Source organism: Bombus affinis, unplaced genomic scaffold, assembly GCF_024516045.1.
Source record: "Bombus affinis isolate iyBomAffi1 unplaced genomic scaffold, iyBomAffi1.2 ctg00000140.1, whole genome shotgun sequence".
In the NCBI taxonomy this organism is placed as follows: domain Eukaryota; kingdom Metazoa; phylum Arthropoda; class Insecta; order Hymenoptera; family Apidae; genus Bombus; species Bombus affinis.
The window spans coordinates 165,984-174,738 of record NW_026108864.1 but is presented as its reverse complement, the minus strand read 5'-3'; the positions used below and the strand labels follow the sequence as shown (position 1 = coordinate 174,738).

Sequence of the window (8,755 nt, the reverse complement as noted above, 5' to 3'; positions counted from 1 at the left end):
CTAGTTGATGACGTTGATGTGTTTCAATAACACAATCATAGTGGTTTTTAGAATAATCATGATTCGAACGCAGACTATTAGGGGATGATATGTTTTAAGAACAAAAATTATAGTTTTCCCTTCTAAAACATGAGATCGAGATTGAAATAATTTTGAAAGAAGAGCGAAATAATTTTAATTCTTTAACCATTTAATTCTACCTTAATAACAAAATACAAGAACGTGTTAAGTATACATTATTACTAATTTAATTATTTATATCACTAATAAACAATATTCTTAATTCGAAATTCTTATATTATTTAACTATACTATTAATGAAATGATTTTATACAACTTGCAATTCAATGGAATAAAAACATGAATGAAATATTTAAACATACCTACGTACATAGATTTCCAATAATTTTACGTAACTTTATCAATTAACACGTTACAATATATTTTGCATATATATACGGTATATATCTGTTACATTTATCAAAAATGATTCTTGTTCAATTACATTCGCCACTTATATCGCGGAAGCGTAAAATTATTTCAAACAATATGAAAATAATTTATCGTGAAAAATATTTTACGTATTGTTTCTCGTTTTTATCGTAAATTAAGCACGTTCCCATTTCTTGCCATAAGAAATAATGGATAATCGATAACAACAGCGTAACGAAAGTAAAAATTATTGTTCATTCACGTTTTGAACGTAATTTTATCAGCTGTACTTTTTCAGCTACTTTGATTTTACTTAATTTCAAAGAACATATTTAAATAATAGCTGGCTTAACGTATGAAATATAACGTCGAAACATTACCGCGACTGTCTTGAACAGATTTCCGCCTGTAGATGACTTTAAACGTTTCCGTATCTCGTAATTTGCGAGAAACGAATCTCATACATTTCTACGAGACCTTGCTCTGTCCATCTTGCAGTTCCTTCCTTGATTGACTTTCAAATTTCCCCCTGGATTCTAGGCTGTTTCTGTCATATAGAGTGAAGAGTTCGCTGGCCCTCGAAGCAAAGAGACAAGCACATAGAAAGTCTGCCTTTGGGGTTGGAAGGAAGCATAATTTACGATACGATGATCTAATCCCTTCATCGCGCTTGGAATATACATGGTTGCCTGTAAAAGGACGCAGTTTTATATTCAGCAAGTTGCAAAGAAAAGATCTATGTCATTTTGTGATCTTATAGTACTCACTCGAGAGAAAAGGAAATTTTAATCAACGTTATATAATATTTGAAATCCAATTGCTGGGTCAAGAAGAAGAGAAAAATATCCTTCGCCATTGATAAGAAATATTTCATTTGACTTTCTGTTTTAATATACTGCGGGCACGAGAAAATATTTGCGCGTGTCCATATTTTCCAATGAACCGTTTTCCTATCAGCTTTTATATTTCAAATCAAATCCTTATAATCGTATGAAAGTACCATTAAATAATACCAAGTTTAATACATGTATCATGTATTTATATTCATATTATTTAAATACCTTTCGTAGTCACTGTATAACTGCCATCTGTGGATAATACATCTATTTATTCCTTCTGTAGCCGATATTGCACGACATGCATTGTTTATTGATTTGTACGTGTGTCCACTATAGGTAGATTTCTCTCTATGTGTATTCATAAAAAAAAATTCGTTGAATTCAAATCAGATGATGGAGGAGATTATTTTATTGGACACGTTTATTCTATCTATTCTATCGAGGGTTCGATTTAAACGTTCGATTTAAATGTTAAATAAAAAGTACGGTATATCAAATAAATAGGATTAATTTTTGGATCTACGCTTATCAGATATTTTATACTTTTCTCATTAAACATGTACTACAAATTTACGAAGTTTTAGATTACTTCCTTGTAACATTCTCTCTCTCTCTCTCTCTCTCTATATATATATATATATATATATATATTTATATATATATATAAATATACAAATATGTACATATATGTAAGATCGTAATCCGGGGATAATTCAGGGATCTATTCTGTAGTCTGAAAATCGAGTTTTTATTATGGAGTAAATAATAAAATACAAAAATAAACAACAATTAATATGCGTCTATAACAATAAATAACAATAATTATATAAACGGGAAATAAGTAGTCTTTAGTACAATGTTTACCTGAAAATCGAGAATCGATTTTCAACGTCCTGAGCTACCGATCTTTCTTCTTCAGTCTTTAAAATTTTAAATAACTATTCTGTAACCTTGTCTGTCTCTAATGTAACTCTCTGTCCGTCCGTTTGCGAAAAATTTGCTTCTTAAAATGGTCGTCCATAAAACAAAAGAAGGTCTGTCCGTGAAACACAGCCTGTCGTGCTACCCGTAAAACAAAAAGAATCCCTATCCTACATGAACTCTAGGGAGTTTACACCGCCCCTCGAATGGGGAGTGGAACAGATTCCCTTCAGATCCCCGATTACCGTTATCCACTTCATATATGGAGTTTGAAATCCTTCTTAGAATTATGAAAGGTCCTTTCCTAATTTCTTCCAGCTTATTTCTATTCATTTTTTTTCCGTTATGGGTGAAGACCATATCACCGATTTTAAATTCGTGTTCTCTTCTTTTTTTATTTGTTGATTTGTTTGTTGATTTCGAAATTTCTTGTTGAGTTTTTGAATGCTTCTTCTCTGTCTCTTTTTAGGTTTATCTTATTCTCCATTATTTCCTTAGGGACGATTTCAATCATTTTTCCATTCAGTAAATGATTTGGGGCAAACCCCGTTACACTGTGTCTGGTGTTATTGTTTTCTTCTACGCTTTCTTCTGTGATTTTTGTCCAGTTTTTCTTATTTTTGTCTGAATTACATCTGATCCTGTTTACTAATGTTTGATTTACCCTTTTGTTCAGTCCATTGGAGGATGGGCAGTCTGTCGAAGTGAAAATTAATTTAATGTTCCTTTTCCTCGTATACTCTTGAATTTCTTTGGATGTCATTACTGGGTATCGGTCTGCAAGGATAATTTTTATGGAATCAGTTTCTCCTGTCGAGTCTATAAGTTTTATGATATCTTCTGTGTGTTGTGTTTTCGATGTGGATATAAAAACAGCCCTTGAAAAATGATCGATGAGTATGTGCATGTATTTCTTTGGTGAGTTGTTATTGGGTGAAATCGACCTGGGAAATTCAGTGCTTCATAAATCACACAAGGTTGCTTCTTGGGCGGTGGCTCTGGCTTTCTGTCCAATCTTGCGTTACTCCCTTGTGTTTTTCTTCCCTTCGTCTGATATTGCCCCAAGAATCCGATTAAGCCATTTGTTGATTGTACTGTTTCTTTATTGATTTTATCTTGAATGTGTATGGGTAATCCAATAACAATTAGATTTATCCCTGTCTCTTCAGAAGTCTTCCTCCTTACTTCCAATATTAATCATTCCTTTTTTATGGCATATTCAGTGAATGAACCTGAAATGTATTTAAAGTTATAAGCATATCGTACTGCAGACCAACCTTTATTGCCAGAAGCTTTTTGAACTCCACCTTCCAATTTTCCCAGTTGTATTCTTCATCCTTCGGCAGATTTGTCTGGTACCATTCTGATGCTGTTTTTCCCAGATATTTCTTCAAATTCTTGATCCTTTTTTCATCATTTTGGATTTCGTATTTTTCGTATTCGGTTTCATACTCATAGTAGAGTATGGAAGGGATGCGTATGTGAAATATGAATATTTCATACACCAATCTGTGGCTTTTTGCGTTCCATCAAATTGTTTTATGACAAAGTCTGTGCCTTCTCTCTCATGCATGTTTTTTTTTCTGGAAGATTTCTAATAATGTTTCTGTTTGAAGATTGGGCTTTTCGATTTCGGTCTTTATTTTCCTTGTGGGGATGATCTCCGATTCTTCTAAGTAAATATCTCGAAACACGAAGTTTAAACTTGTACCGATGTATGACGCTGCCGTTGCGTCATCCATCGTGAGTGCAATGTTTCTGTAATGGCTTACCTTGGTTAAGTTGTTTGCGGCTTTCTTCACTATCGATAAACTGAATAACCGCGGATGATGATCTCTTGCTTGATATTCTGGAGGAAAGACATCACATACTTCATCTTCTGCTTTTCTTATGGATTCTTATGCATTCTATTTTCTCCCCCCCCCCCCCTTGCGTTCTCGTTCATGGCGATACGTAGCTTCACTTCTAACGGCATGGCGTAGTGAAAATCGATTTGTAAGATCGTAATTTGGTGATAATTCAGGGATCGATTCTGTAGTCTGAAAATCGAGTTTTTATTATGAAGTAAATAATAAAATACAAAAATAAACAACAATTAATATGCGTTTATAACAATAAATAACAATAATTATATAAACGGGAAATAACAAGTCTTTAGTACAATGTTTACCTGAAAATTGAGAATCGATTTTCAACGTCCTGAGCTACCGATCTTCCTTCTTCAGTCTTTAAAATCTTAAATAACTATTCCGTAACCTTGTTTGTCTCTAATGTAACTCTCTGTCCGTCCGTTCGGGAAAAACGTGCTTCTTAAAATGGTCGTCCGTAAAACAAGGGAAGATCGGTCTGTCCGTGAAACACAGCCTGTCGTGCTACCCGCGAAACAAAAAGAATCCCTATCCTACATGAAATCTAGGGAGCTTGCATATATATATGTATCCTTTTAAAATTCTAAAAAATTATACAGATTCATAAAAATATAGTTAAAGACTTTGTAATATAGCGGTTTTTAAATACATATATATAGTTTTTAAATAAATGTTAAATTTCTTCCGACTATTCGTATCACATTACGATTATGCTCTTTTAGTTCTATAGCTTACGAAGTTAGTGTAGAAGTCGAGGCTTACCTCACAGGCTTACACAAAAGTATTGGTTGAAGTTTTCCTATCAAAAAAAAAAAAGTAAAAAAAAAAAAGGAAAAAGTTGTAATCGCTTTAATCCGCAGGTTGTAGTTAACACGTTTGCGTTTCGATTTAAAAGTTAATTCAATTAATCCATAATATCGAAATGTTGCTAACTGTTATTTTATATTTTTTTTATATTATTTGATATTTAATCGTTTGATGAATACCATAGATATCTGATATTTAATCATTTAGATGAATTTCATAGATATGTAATATTTCATCGTTAGATGCGTTCCATCAAAGTTTAATATTCATCTGCCCACGTTCTCTAAGGGAAGATTTCATATAAACTAATATTCATAACGTTTTAAGACATTTATAAAATAATTACATAACACTTTATGTTAATTTGTAAGTTGTAATCGCTTTAATCCGCAGGTTGTAGTTAACACGTTTGTGTTTCGATTTAAAAGTTAATTCAATTAATCCATAATATCGAAATGTTGCTGTTATTTTATATTTATTTTATATTATTTGATATTCAATCGTTTGATGAATACCATAGATATCTGATATTTAATCATTTAGATGAATTTCATAGATATGTAATATTTCATCGTTAGATGCGTTCCATCAAAGTTTAATATTCATCTGCCCACGTTCTCTAAGGGAAGATTTCATATAAAATAATTTTCATAACGTTTTAAGACATTTATAAAATGATTACGTAACACTTTATGTTAATTTGGAAATTTAAATAAATTAGAGAATTATCAACACCATTCGTTGTTATAACGATGCTTAATAACTCGGAATACAAACAGCTTTCAAGTAATCGGATAAAATTTATTATGCTGCTAAAGTAAAAGTATGATTTATACAAGGTAAAATCTTCTTTGTAAGTAGTGTGATGCTCGTAATGTCAGGCACACGAAGTATACGCGCATATTATATCACGTAATTTCAGCTTTATTCCATCTGTTAATCGCTTGGTTTGAAGAAGCCGTAAGTAACAAGCGAAGCCATGGCGTAAAATAGTTTTATTAAACTTGTAAACAGATATAAGAAATATAGTCGTAGTATCCAACTGCAAGTTCAAATGCGAAAAATAACGTTCGGGAAAATTTGTGACATGGTGAGAAATTTTATACTCATATCCTAAATTGATAACATATATATTATTTGTAGAAAATTATATTTATTTGTATATATGTAAACATAATATCTATTAATGAAAAAGTTAATTAAGAAATATTCTATTATTATTACTATTCGTATCTATTATTTTTCATTTAATAAAAAACTAGTGTACACCAACTCATGTTCATTCTACTGATCTTATTTTTACGGTTCGAAATATATATCGAATTTCTATTTTCCATCGTGTTTCGCTTATGATTCATAAATATTAATTAGCATGCGATTAATTGGTGTTATAATTCAGAATGTTCGATATTCATTTACATTTATATTACTTTCACGTTATAGTTAAATATTTAACGTTGGTTAAATATTTTATTATTTGAAAGACTTGTGTCTATACTTCATATGCGACAAAAATTGAGAATTATTCACGTTTCTTAATTTAACGATCCTACTTTTATTTCAATTAAATCTCGATTCTTAAACTTTCATTTATTCGCGTCAAAATTAAATCCTAAGCTTCAATCCTACGCTTCCCTATGTAAAAACCTTTTAATCCTTATTTTTCGAATAGTTTGCGAGAATTGATCTTTGCGCAAGAATTAACGCCACTCAAGTACTAATTGATTCCATCTCCAGAGCGCTTAAGTGACATTCGATTGTCGCTTGAGTAGTTCTTATCCTCGCTGTAAAATACGACAAAATTTCGATTCCTCGATCATTAATTACATTATGAGACTACTTTCTCACGCTTTTCCATTCCACGCCGTGATTCCGCTCGCCTAACTACTCTTTCGTTATAGCGCCGATCAGACTTTCAACAAGGTCACGATTAATCTCGATAATGAAATTTCCATCACTATATTTCCATCGCAATAAAAAAGATTATTCTACGTTAAGCTATATCTTCTCTTTTTAATTGACAGAATGCATCAATACGTTGATCGCCACGTGAAATTTATAGATTTTGGCCAATAGATCGAATAGAAACACAGAGTGTGATTCTACGTGAAAAATAAGAAAGATAGGAAAAACACCTGGTATGATTTATTACAATTAATTTTTTTTCATCCGAGGATCGAAATTGAGGATTTAACCGGTGTACTTAAATTTTTACAAATTTTATTCCACATTTTCCACTCGGTTTTTCACGTAGAATCAGTAATTGCTCGCTTCTGCCGCAATATTTTTCAGCCCATTTACATTATTAAAAGAAACGTTTTACTTTTCCAAGGTATTGTATTACATTCGCGCACTCTTCTCCGACAACGTTACCTAATTCCTTCACATCGTCGGAAATTCCTTGGTTCGTGAGATTTAGCCTATTTTAGCGATCCTGGAAAATTCAACGAATAACAGTCGATTCGATCGATACGAGGAATTTTAAAGTTCGTTCCTCGGTATTCGTGTAATTTCATTATTCGCGTTTCATTCGTTGGAAACTTGCGTTAATTTGTTCGCCAACTGGAAGTTACATAAGTCCGTCGATTTTTATTTCCACGAACTGTTAGAATAGGATAAAATTTTGTTGCCATAAATTGTATTTAACGCGGAGTTATCAACCACGAGCTATTGTATAAAGCTTATTACTTATTGTATAGAACTTTTACTATATCGTAGATCAATAACGTACTAAGATTATGAAAAATAATTTCACGTGGCTGAGATACAACGGAGATTCGGAAGATTTTGGAGATTTATGCTCGTAATATTAAGACTTATGTACGCGACTCGAATATTTATGTATTCTCCTTCAATATCCTTAATCCCTTCGATATGACGTATAAAATTTACAAATTGCCATTTTAACACAATTCAAATATAGTTCACGTGGACTACACGCGAACGATGTGATTTCGAATTTATTAACTAAGCGTTATACGTTCCTCAATGTGGACATTACTTATGTACATGGAATGTACGATTATAGTTAGAAACGTGGCTGAAAATACAGATTTGTTAATGGTATAAGTTACAGTTGCACAATGATGAGTCATAGCAGAAGAGATTACCATAACTTCGAATATAACTTTTATCGTTACAATTATATGTTAACGTTGTATTTGCATCTGACAGTTTGTTGAATTGCGTGATATCACGAAGATGGCGAACTAAGTTTAACTTGGTTTAAGAATATAAGTTTAACGATAAGTGAAATCTACCAGTTTCTTCTCTTTTTTCTTCTTTTTTTCTTTTTATTTTACTTATTTCCTTATTTCGTGAGTTTCGTATAATTCTTATCTATCCAGGAACAATTTAAATGTAGAAAACAATTCAACGAAATGAGAAATATACGTTTGTTTCATGTGCGATTAAAAAATTGCATCCGACGAATTTAATATATCAATTAAGTATTATATTTGTTTGGAATGTTATTTCTGCAAAATTATTTAGAATTGTTCTTTGGATATTTAATAATACGTATCTTGTAAGTTAACGAAGATACTCGCGATTTGTTGTTTTTTTTTTTATTTATTAATGTAACTTTTACATACTGCTGTGTCCGCTAAAATAAATTCAGATATTATGGAGGTTTCAAATACGTAACGACAAGAAGATATTGTGCCTGGAAAATAGTAGTAAATGTTGAATATGTCGATGTTAAAACGTCTTTAATATATTCGGTATAAATATATCGAATTTAATTTATTTTCAAATTACATTATTATTTAATGCTCGCGATTAACAACCATTTCCAATTACATATTTAATGATGCATCTATTATCAGAACTTATTAAAACATCGCATCTCATCGAAGATCACGTTATTCTGTGATTGTTTCGTACTCG

At 31.5% G+C, this 8,755-nt stretch overlaps 1 long non-coding RNA gene across 3 annotated transcripts; it reads right to left on the bottom strand.

Annotated features, from left to right (window-relative positions):
• Positions 1–425: 425 nt before the first annotated feature.
• LOC126927548 (uncharacterized) lies at positions 426–4,558 on the bottom strand. 3 transcript variants are annotated; one of them, XR_007715594.1, is made up of 5 exons: positions 3,500–3,572; positions 3,137–3,424; positions 2,136–2,969; positions 1,200–1,520; positions 426–1,121 (listed from the first exon to the last, which is right to left on the bottom strand). It is a non-coding gene; the product is annotated as an uncharacterized LOC126927548 (long non-coding RNA). The 3 variants fall into 3 exon arrangements; XR_007715597.1 differs by lacking the exons at positions 2,136–2,969; positions 3,137–3,424; positions 3,500–3,572 and adding exons at positions 3,965–4,231; positions 4,363–4,558; XR_007715595.1 differs by lacking the exons at positions 3,137–3,424; positions 3,500–3,572 and adding an exon at positions 1,955–2,004 and having other exon boundaries at positions 2,136–2,812.
• Positions 4,559–8,755: the final 4,197 nt, after the last annotated feature.